This window comes from Mustela nivalis (assembly GCF_964662115.1).
Source record: "Mustela nivalis genome assembly, chromosome: X".
In the NCBI taxonomy this organism is placed as follows: Eukaryota; Metazoa; Chordata; class Mammalia; order Carnivora; family Mustelidae; genus Mustela; species Mustela nivalis.
The window spans coordinates 19,037,289-19,049,285 of record NC_139040.1 but is presented as its reverse complement, the minus strand read 5'-3'; the positions used below and the strand labels follow the sequence as shown (position 1 = coordinate 19,049,285).

The 11,997-nt window shown below is 38.5% G+C and overlaps 1 pseudogene across 1 annotated transcript; it reads left to right on the top strand.

The window, feature by feature from the left end:
- Positions 1-9,068: 9,068 nt before the first annotated feature.
- On the top strand, positions 9,069-11,737 carry LOC309856648 (olfactory receptor 10A7-like; annotated as a pseudogene). Its single transcript has 2 exons — positions 9,069-9,095; positions 10,837-11,737. The product of its transcript is annotated as an olfactory receptor 10A7-like (transcript).
- The last annotated feature ends 260 nt before the right edge of the window (positions 11,738-11,997 follow it).

Below are 11,997 nucleotides of genomic sequence, written 5' to 3'. Positions count from 1 at the left end.
TTGCTTTGCATATGGGGGGGCATGATTTGCCTTCTAGAAGTAGCATGATATACTTGAAAGAGTACAGGTTTTGAAGACAAGCAACTCCATTTTGGATCCTGAATAGCTAATGTTTTAGTTTAGCTTCCTTAAGCCCATTTTTCTCATCTCTAGAATTAGGATAATCCTGGTACCTGTCCCCTAGATGTGTTGTAAAGATTTACTGAAATAATTTATGAAAAGAATTTAGTTTAGCTCCTGGCAAAGAGTGTGTGCTGAAGGCATATTTGTTGAATGAATAAATGAATGAGTAGGTATTGGTATCTTCCCTTCCTTCTGTCCCACGATGAAGTGCTGTTAAAGAGGCTATCTTTTGCTATCTTTTAATTGACAAGAACATGAAGGTATAATTCAGTCAACTCAGGATCTGGGCTCTCAACCATCTACTAACTGTATGATCTTACTAATTAAAAATTTGTCTGAAATTTAGTATCTTTATCCATAAAATCTTGATGGTAAGGCCAGGTGTGCAGGGCTGCTATGAAGATTAAAGGAAATAATGTATGTGATGGGACACTGCACAGAACTTGGAACATGGTACATGATCTATAACACTAGTTCCCTTTCTCTGTGTCTCCTCCAAGGATGTGGGCTTGCTTAATCTTTAGAATATCCATGTAAGGTATGTATTATCATCATAATGAAACAATGTATGTGGAGGTACAGTACAATAAGATGCAGGTAGTCAATAAATATTTGTTTCCTTCCCCTCTTTTCTTTAATTAAGCTAGTTATTATCCTGCCAACAATCATGCTTTTGCATGAACTATGTGAATATTTTAAAGACTGAGGTGCTAATCTTATATTATCATCAAATTAGAAGGCAGTCTGGACAGCTGGACTATAATCAGAATTATGGTGATTTTAATAAGATGACAAAAGATCACAGAGTTGATAGATATAAAGTGCTTACCTAATTCTTCCCTATTATAGTGAGCTATGAATAATTTAATATTTCAAAATGTAAACATCATTAGAAAAATGTTTTCATGTAAATTATAGTTTTACATATTAATGTCATGCTTTCCTTAGCATTTAAAAACGCTGTTCTTTACTCACCATAAGACCAAAGACCAAAGTATTTGGTCTAAGTTTATAGAACTGGAGATTGGTTGGGGTTGAGTTCCTCTGACTTAAACCTGGCCTCTTATCTGGTTTCCCAACGTACCATCTAATCTCTACTAATTTGTGTGTTAGCATATGATTTGGATAGGGCCAAAGAGTGGCTATCATTGTGATTTGGGTAGAGAGAGCTTCATGACAAAATGAAATCTGACCTGTGGTCACAGACTAGCTTAATTTACTCTGAATCACCCTGTTAGTAACCATGGACAAGTCGCTTAACATCTTTTTTCCTTATTGAAGGAATTTCCTTATTCCATCATCTGCAAAGTAAATATAATATTAGTACTTACCTGATAGGGTTGTTTTGAGGATTAAATAAGATAATTTATGAATAAATTAATTAATCTATCTACAAGCTTTATCACAGAGTTCACCATGTTGTGAGGTCTCAGTAAGTGTTAACAGCTGTCACTGCCACAGGCACTATCACCACCACCCTTACCACTACAATAATAATGATGTGACAAAACCATCGCAGAATGACTAAAGAATTTGGTGTCCTGTCTCATAAAGTATTCCTGATCTCTGAAGGGTGGACTGAGAACTTTCTTGATTTCAAACCCCATTTTTAAAATCTTTCGAAGATGTCTGTCCACATTGTTTTAATTACTATGGAAAATCTGAGATCACCTTGAATCCTGATGCATGGAGGCTTTTCAAGTCTGTACAGGAATCATTCATACCCCCCACCTTTTTTTTTTTTTTTTTTTTTTTTTTTTTTTTTACCATTATCCAAATCGTAACAAAGCTGTACAAGGAAACTGGGCTGAGTGTCATTTGAATGCAAAAGAGCCTTTGAAAATCTTTGCAATTTTTATTGCGGTGGCTTTATTTTAAATTTTCTCCCCCCCCAAAAACAAAGTATATTAAACTTCCTCAGTTTGTCTCAAATAATCAGAATTTTACAAGAACCTTTCCTTGTCTCTAAATAAACCAGACTGACTGTTATATAGAGAGATTTATTTAGGTGCTGTTCTTATTCAGACAAGTAGGGAGAAGAGACTAGAACTGGGTTGATTGAATTCTTTTTCTTTTGAAAATTGACCAGTTGTATGGTTGCTCTGGAGACTAAATTAATACAGGTAGATTTCCTAAATAGCACATTGATAGCTCAGGTGGGAATAGTGAACCTGGATATGTAATCTGGGAATTTTCAATAAGTTACAGATCAGTGTGTGAGCAAGACTTTGCAGCAATAAAAATGGTAGGCAAAGAGAGCCATAGAGACTTTTGTCTGATGAATTCTCAAAAATGGAATGATGAGTGGTTCAGAAAATCTCTTGTGTGAATGCAGAGGGCTGGACTTGAGTGGTCTCTTATGGTTCCCTTTACCTCCGGGACCTTAGAGTGCTAAAATATCTTATTCCAGCACTATTTCTTCTTTAGCTTTAGTTCTTAGAATCTTCCTTCTGTCTTCCTTTTATATCTTTTATATTTTAGGCATTTGGGTGCAGCATAATCAAGCCAGACACTGCTTCTATTCTCACAGAGTTGACAATTTATGGTGTTCTAGGAGGTACTTAATCTGATGTTTGGAGAAGGGATAGCTCTTTAGTTGTGTTTTAAGCTCTGTGTTTTATACAACTCCTTATGTATGAGTTTTCTCCCATTCCTTCAACTTGTAGGATATAATACTTTAGACAAAAGGATGATTTTTCGACTGGAGCTGATCAGGTTGAGGTGGCAGAGAAGTAGGATTAGGGTGGGACCAGAGGTACTGACTTCTTGCCTCTAACATAGCCTCATAACCAGCTTATGGCATCTCCTGCTTGCTATATTCCCCCAAATTATAGAGGAGGCAAGGTGTGTATAATTAAAACAAACTAAGCAAGCAAAGAAACTGAATCACAAAGAACAAAACACCAAACAAAACACAAAAAGAAAATAAACAAAAAAACTCTTCTTTCTAGTTGGCCCCATAAAAGTTGTCTTCCTCTGGCTTTGAAGGGGTCATTTTTCCTTAGTCATCTGGGGTTGAGGTTGCAGCATTAACACCTAATAAGCAAGTAAGATTGTCAATCCACTTCCTTTGCCTAAACGAGAAATTAGGGCCAAGCTATCAATTCCCACCAAAGCCCCTCTCCCTTGTAAAAGAAAAAAAATTATCCATCTTGGGATCAGTTACTGACACTGATTCAGATGGCCCCAGGGTACCGCCAGTCTCCCAAAAGTTTGTGAAATACTTTCTTGAAAGAATAGATGGGCAAATCCAGGTTTTCTGTGAATGTGGACTGAAAATCAGGGCTCAAGATTCTGGGGCTCATGCTGGAACCATGGGGCAGGACTTGGGAGCTTCAAGCCATTATGCTGAGGAAAAATAAAACCTATGACAGATTTTCATCCACTTATTCATGAGTACATCAAAAGGGTATTAAGTACTGACTAGTATTGGGAATAAAACAGTAGGCTGAAACACCTTCATTCACTTTTCCAGACTCAACGAACATTTCCACGTGTTAACAACCTCCAAAGGTGCAGTTTTCATCAGTCAAGTAAACAATAATGTTGAGAACAGAAGTGTGAGTGTGCGGATGTGGTCCTTCTTTTCTTTAAGGGCTTTTGAGTTGATCAGTTTTCTTTTAGCTCAGAAAAGAGAAAATCTGGGTGTAGGGAGAGAATGGGATCACAATATCTCTCTTCAGTTATCTGAAGATGATACATATTAAAATGATATCTATTACAGATAGAAAAATAGTTGGGTCTATGTTGTATAGAACCAGTGAGCAGACCAGGGACAAATGGACAGAATTTAAAGTGATTCTGATTTTGGTTTATTTCTAATAGAGCTTATGAACTATGGAATATGTGGTCTTGTGGGCTAATAATAACATTAACTATAGTATTGATACCTGTTATTTTAATGTATTTTGTATATAACACTTCAAATAATTTTTAAAAGGACATGTCTCACTTAATCCTTATTACAAATTGTGTGTATTAGTTAGGGTACATAGCATTATCCCTATTTTACAGATGAAGAAACCAAGGCTCAGAAAGGTTAAGACAATTACTCACACAGCTAAAATGGTATAAGTTGGGAATCAAATCAGTACCTATTGATTGGTCTTGAGGGAGTGCTTAAGGAAGGATTCTCTTCCTTGGCTTCTTTCAGAGTGTAAAGAAGCTGTCATCAAACAAAGAGGAATCAAACATCAGCTCTGAATTCCAGTGAGGAAAGAGACATTTACCAAGGGAGAATCCAGTGTGGAACTATGCTCTGCATACCAATCTGGATGAAAGTGATCTATTTCGTTTATTGCCATTTCTATTTTAAGGTTGTGTTCTCTGATTTCAATGTAAAAATGTAGGTCTGGGCTGGTGGATCACATGAAGTAAATCCCTTCTCGCTCATGATCACAGCTATGATCACACTGTGTTTTGTGTGCACAGATGCATGTTTGTGTGCACAAATGAAAATTATTTTCCTGAGCCTGTGGACACACAGCAGTTTCACAATTTGCCTGAAACAGCGAAGGTTACAATGAAAAAAAGGGAGCCAGGTTTTGCCATTTCCTGCATGAAAACAAACAGCTGAGTTAATTCATTTGATCAACTTGCCCATTTTCCCAGTAGTTTTCTTGGCATAGGGATGAGAACTTTTCTGTGAGCATAGTCTGTGTGTGTGTGTGTGTGTGTGTGTGTGTGTGTGTGTGTGTGCGCGTGTGCATGCGCGTGCGCGCGCGCGCATGCACCACCCTATAGCTGTTTTAAAACTTCCTATTTTCTTTGATTGTTTTTCAAAGTTATGTCTGATAATTGTGGATTGTATCTGGAGGCCCACTTGCTAAAAGCACATTGAGTCATAGGCGGACTTTAAGAGTCCAGGAGACCTGCAGCGGTGACTAAGAGAGTCATTATTTGATAAAAAGGGAAAAACTAGGTATTGGCTTGAAAGGCAGGCTGAGGGAGCATGAAGAACTTCTTGAACAAGGGAAAAAAAAACACTTGGAAGCTAGCTGGCAGGGTGAGTGGAGACCGGAGAAAACCAGTCTTGTGCACTAGGACTTGCTGCTGCATTTTAATGGCATCTCTGTGTGACTGGTTTTTTTTTCCCCCTCTTTCTGTTTTTTCATCAAGCAAGAAAGAACACAGAGGGGATTCATCAGAAATTTAGCTCTTTAAACTTTGCAATGTACTCTGCTCCCTTGAACAGTTTCAAACTGATATCTAGAAATTTTTCATTGCCGGTTCAAACAGATGCAAACACACCTTGTAAATATTGACAGGTTAAAATTACAACACAATTAAATTTGTGCCTCAATCTTTTCACTTCTTCAATCTTATTTTATTTTTTCTCCCTTTCCCCTGTGTTCATTTGTTTTGTTTCTTAAATTCTACATATAAGTGAAATCATATGGTATTTTTCTTCCTTTGGCTGACGTATTTCACTTATCATAATACCCTGTAGTTCCTGGGTAAATTCTAAATCTTGGAGTATTTTTATATCCACTGTCCCCCACTAAAATGGAAATGTGCAAGTTTTCTAACAGTCAGGCACCTCACACCATTACCTTTTCTTTTTGAACCCACATTTCCACTCACTTTGCCCACCGAATTTTATCCTAACATTTTATATATATATATATATATATATATATATTTTATTATTATTTTTTTTCCACTGAGATTTTATTTATTTGACAGAGAACGCGAGAGAGGGAACACAAACCGGGGAGTAGGACAGAGAGAAGCAGGCTTTCTGTAGAGCAGAGAGCTGGATATGGGGCTAGATCCCAGGAAGGCAGACCCTTAATGACTGAGCCACCCAGTATTCACTAATGTTATACATATTTTTATACTTGAAACTTCTCTCGATCATCGTATCATACATCTCTATAGAAAGACGTATATAAAATTAAATTTTAAACGGAAAAAGTCCCTGTGACCACAAATCTCCCACCAGGTAAAATAAGTAAGCAAAGTAAGTAACTCAATATTATATAGTGAGTAAGTAACAAAGAAGTAATTAGAACCAGGGACTATCCTCCAGCTTTTAAGAACTTACTCACTCTGCTCTGCTGTACTCTGGGACCTTAGTGAAGAAAATGCCTACAGTCAAGGTAGGATTCAAATGCCTAATAGGTAGACCTTTCTTTTGTAAATTAGGAGAAGGCTATTTGTGAAAGTACAGGTGAGAAAGGGGAACAGTAGGACTCTGCAGTCTCATGCACATTCATGGCACATCAGTTTTGGAGAACACTGCATTACAAGTTAGAAATTAATTCTTTTAATATTTTCTCTGTTTGCATACCTCCTGGGGAGGCCATTGTGGACTTTAAGGGCATGGTTCCTCAAGGGCAGCATCATTCACATCTGTGCTTTATTGTAAGGGACTGTTCTGTGCATTGTAGGGTATTTAGCAATATCCTGGCCTCTGTTCGCTAGCTGCCAGTAGTAGCCCCCTCTCCAGCTGTGACAACCAGAAATGTCTGCAGATATTACAACATGTTGGGGTGTGCGTGAAATCACCACTAATTGAGCACAAGTTGCCTTGTGCTATGCATACTCCAGTTTAAAGATTGCTTATCTAGTTTGTTAGGAATGTGAACAAGGCCTTAATCAGCCAAATGTGTTATTTGTGTTTTTATTCAGGAAAAGGGCAAAACCTGGTTGTTTGCATTCAAATTCCATTCCCTAATGAGTGGGGAGTTATTGAACCCATGGAGATAGAGAGTTGTTGAATCCATATTCAAGTTGTTGGGCTTAGATGTCTATTGACAGATGAATGTATAAAGATGTGGTATATATATACTGTATAAAGATGTGGCACGCATGCACACACACACAGACACACACACACACTGAAATATTACTCAGCCATTAAAAAGAATGAAATCTTGCTATTTGCAATGACACGGATGGAACTAGAGGGTATTATGCTAAGCAAAATAAGTCAGTCAGAGAAAGACAGTAACCATATGATCTCACTCATGTGGAATTTAAGAAACAAAACAGATGAACATGGGGGAAGGGAGGGAAAAATAAAATAAGATTAAAGCAGAGAGGGAGGCAGACAACAAGAGACTGTTAACTCTAGGGAACAAACTGAAGGTTGCTGGAGGGAAGAGGTTGGAGGATGGGGTAACTGGGTGATGGACATTAAGGAGAACACATGATGTGATGAGCACTGGGTCTTATATATAACTGATGAATCACTAAACTCTACCCCTGAAACTAAAATACAGTATATGTTAACTAAATTGAATTTAAACAAAAACAAAAACAAAAACAGAATAGTTTAAAAAAAAGTTGTTGGGCGTAAGGGAGCATTGGTTTTTGAGGGAAGCAAGATTTGGTTAGAAGAAGATATTTAAAGGGATGCCTGAGTGGCTCAGTGGGTCAAAGCCTCTGCCTTCGGCTCAGGTCATGATCCCAGGGTCCTGGGATCGAGCCCCGCATCAGGCTGTCTGCTCAGCAGGGAACCTGCTTCCTCCTCTCTCTCTTCCTGCTTCTCTGTCTATCTGTGATCTCTGTCAAATAAATAAATAAGATCTTTAGAAGATATTTAAAGATGCCAGAGAAGGGGAAGAATGGAGATGAGTAATGAAGTCACTAACAACAAATCATGACAGCTGTCATGTGTGTTTTGTGAGCCATTGTGCTAAGTACTTCACATGGATTATTTTGTGGAATAATCACAATAATCTAGGAGATAGTCACAATCATGTGTTAGGGTACAGGTTAAGCTGTTGTAACAAAAAAACTTCACTGACTTAGACAAAATAAAAATGTATGTATCTCTATGAAAAGACCAGGTAGGGTGCTTAGGGTTACCCTGGTATATACCATGTTGAGGATTTGTGCCGCTTCTATGCTGTTGCTCTGTTCCTTCAATACCCAGCTTCCATGGCAGGTGCTGATTCTCTTATCAGGTCTGTATTCCAGCCAGTGAGAAATGTAAAAAGGAAAAGGTGAGGAAATGTACTTTTCTTTTATGGGCACAATCTAAAAATTATACACATCATTCAATTCACACCCTGTTGACTTTGCTAAGCTGCAAAGAAAATATGGGCTTTAGCTGGGCAGCCATGTATCCAGCTATAGGATTTGAAAAACTATAGCTTAAGGCCCAATGGCTTTTTTTCTTGGTAAATGAAGTTTTATAATATACAGTGACTCCCATTCATTTATGTATTATCTATGATGTTTTCTCATGACAATAGCATTTTTCAACAGTTGTGACAAAGACCAGGTGACCAGCAAAGCCTAAAATCTCTGACCTTTAAGAAAAATTCTGTCAATTCCTGCCTTATAAGAAGGAGGAATGGGTATTTGGGGTCTACTAGTAGGCTTTTCCATAACTCTTACTTAACAGATGAGGAGTTGGAAGCACATAGAGGTTAAGTGAATGGCCCAAGGTGAAACACTGAGAAGTGGTAGAGCTAAGATCCAAATGTGGCTCTATTTGGCTCCAAAAGCAAAAGCACTATATATCATGTCATACTGCCTTATGAATTCATTCAGCAAATATTTATTGTGTCTACTCAACTTCAGGCAATGTTCTAGGTGTTTGGGATTCAGTGGTGAATAAAAGGAAGGAAATCGATACTCTTGTGACGTCTACATTACATGAGACAGACTATTAGGAAGGAGTTAAACAAAATATATTCTATGTTAGAGGCAATTAGGCTATAAATAAAAAAGTAAATCAGGAAAGAAGGGAAGGCAGTAATAGAGTTGGGGTGAGGATTCATTTTAAAAAGGGGTTAAAGATGGCTGCAGTATTGGGGAAACTAAGGAGAATGAATTTGGACAATAACTCCTGAGGAACAGGTGGGAAGCTGGGCTGAGAATACCCAGGAAAAGCCCTGAGTTTTCCCTCAAAGGAAGCTGGGCAGGAACTGGAGCCAAAAGAACCAAGGCTGTCCATGGCTTACGTGTGGTGGGTACCTGGTGCAAAGTAGATGTGTCAGAAGAAGTCTGATGTAAAGGTATTAGATCATGGTGGAGCATTTGCTTTTAATCCTTTTAGACAGAATTCCAAAAACCTTTCACAGAGACAAAAATGAACATGTACTCCTATATGTGTAAATAATAGCAGGCAGTAGAGTCAGTTCATATGGTAGAAAGACCATAAATGTTGGAGGCACACAGAATCGTGAATGTCAGCTCAAGCTTGACAACTTAAGGCAAATTGTTACTTGTACTATTATTAGCCACGATTTAGTGACCATTTTCTATGTGACAAGCACTTTATATTCATAATCTCATCTAATCCTTACATAACTATAAATAGATATGAATGTTATCTTCAATTATCTTTAAGTTAAATTAGGTGGTGATAGGTAACAGTTGAGAAGTAATGAGAGCTAAACAATTTCCTCCCATGCATTTATATTGCTTTATCTTATTTACGTATAGTGATTAGAAATGTTGGTTAATGCTTCTGTGGGGCTGTTTTCATGAAGAATTTTATTTTGTAAAGAAAAACTTTAATGTTTATTTAGTGCCTACTATGTGTCAGGCACTGTTTTAATTACATGTATTTATTTTTCAAAACAATACTGTGAGGAGTTACTATTATCCTTGTTTTTTGGATGAGAAACTTAGGCCCAGGGAGTCTAAATAACTTGCCCAAAGTCACACAGCCAGTAAATGAAGAGGCTGGAATATGATTCTCTGCAGTTTGGCACTGGTGTTACACTACTTCACAAAACAGATAAATGAAACAATTGAATGGGGAAATTGTGCTAATTTATCTTCCACTGCCCATGATGTATATGGAAAGCCTCCTTATCTGGGCTTTGTGATCTAACCCATGGCCACTGCCACCTCCCTAATACCAGCATATCTGAATTGTAGGCAAAGACCCATGGAGCAAATATTTCACTTCTAGAAGACTGCTCTGGGAAAACAAAATTTTAAGTGATGGCAAAGATGATAGCATGTGTGACTATCTATACCTGACTGTGTAAATCCAGATGGATGTGTGTGTATATATGTGCATTCAGATGGGTGCATATGAGCAGTTTTAGGTGGCTGCTACTAGGCTTTCCTCCCATTAGCCTAAAATCCAGTCTTTCATGTGGCAAGATTAAAAAGTAAGAGATCTTTATTCTGTTTTAGAATGCAAACCTGTTTTTCCAGAAACTGCTTTCCAGAAACTACCATTCTGCAATTTCATGGATGTCACTACCAAATAAGCATGGATGGCCCTGTACCATCAATGAAATGATTCTTTGCCTCAGTCTTGGCATTTCATCTCCCATTTCATGCTCTGGTGAAGAAGGTCATAAACATGATTTGCTATCTGGCCTGTCATTTCTTTGAATTGCCAACATTTAGTAAGGATTTTCCTTGGGAATTTCTTCTGTCCAAAATGACACCAATGATGCCAAGCATGGGCTCTACATGCCTCCTTTAGACGTGAATTTGGGGTTCTTGACCTGCTACCAGTACAGTTGTGTTCTGGATTATTCCCTAAGGGATGTGTATAGATTTTCACTGAGCCATTCTTTCTACCATTAGTCTCCTCATCCTATTTCCCCCGCCTGACCAAATGACAGATTCAGCTGATTTCTATAGAACAGCTTGCCTGATGTCAAATTTAACTGGCTACCATGAGAAACAATCCCCAAGAAATGCCCTCATTAGTGTAGAGATCTAACTACTGATAGAATTGGACTATGTAGGAAATCTTAGTGGCCGAGGGATCTGATATAACTTCTCCAGGAACTTCTGATTTCTGTGGGGCCAGGAAATACCACTATGATGGTGACTGAGTTCATCATACTAGGGTTTGGAGACCTCCAAGGAATTGGGTCCCTTGCTCTTCTTGGTGTTTGGCATTGTCTACCTAGCCACCGTATCTGGGAATCTTCTCCTCATGGTCCTAGTGAGCACTCAGTGGGGACTCCAGACACCAATGTACTTCTTTCTGGCAAACCTCTCATGCTTAGAGGTCTGTTATACATCAAACATTGTGCCCAGGATGCTGCTGGACTTATTGAGAAAGAACAGAGTGATCTCCAGGCAGGTTGTGTTATGCAGCTCTATTTCTTTGGGGCTCCGGGCAGCACTGAATGCTATCTTCTGGCAGTGATGTCTGGCTGTCTGCCAGCCCTTGCACTATCCAACGCTGATGCATGGAACCATATGTATGTGGTTAGTAATTGATTCATGGTTTAGTGGCTTCACAGTGGCAGCTGTATTCCAGGCTGTTATGGTAGCCAGTTTGACCTTCTGTGGTGGCAATGAGATTGACCATTTCTTCTATGACTTGAAACCTCTGCAGAAGCTCTCCTGCTCAGATCCCCCACTGGTCAACGTAGTCTGCATGAGTCTAACAGTGCTGGTGAGTTTGGCCCTGTCTAGACTAAATGTAACCTCATACTGGAAAATTCTTTCCATGGTCTTGCATATACCTTCCATGACTGATAGGCAGAAGGCATTCTCTATGTGTTCTTCTCATCTAGTTGTTGTGACTTTATTTTATGGAAACTTGATCCTGGTCTATGCTGTGCCCTTTGCTGGTTAGGTGCCAGTTCTCAATAAAACCTTCTCCTTGTTCTATACTGTTATCACTCCCGTGGGTAACCCCCTTATCTACAGCCTCAAAGACAAAGATGTCTAGAAGGCCCTGAGGAAGCTGAGGATTTGATCCTACAATGATGAGTTCCATTAAATTGACAGAAATGATGGCAGTCTGAAGGTTAAGGCACTGTCTGTTTTCATCCCCAGGGAACTCTCAGCCTAAGAAAGTGTAGCATAGATTATAATATTTTTAAGGGAAAATATTGATTAGTCTCCAAATCATCTATTTAGCTGATTTGGGGGAAGAGTTAGTAGATTTGTCTTGGTGTCCTTGAAATTTTCTAGTTTTTCTTTTGTACT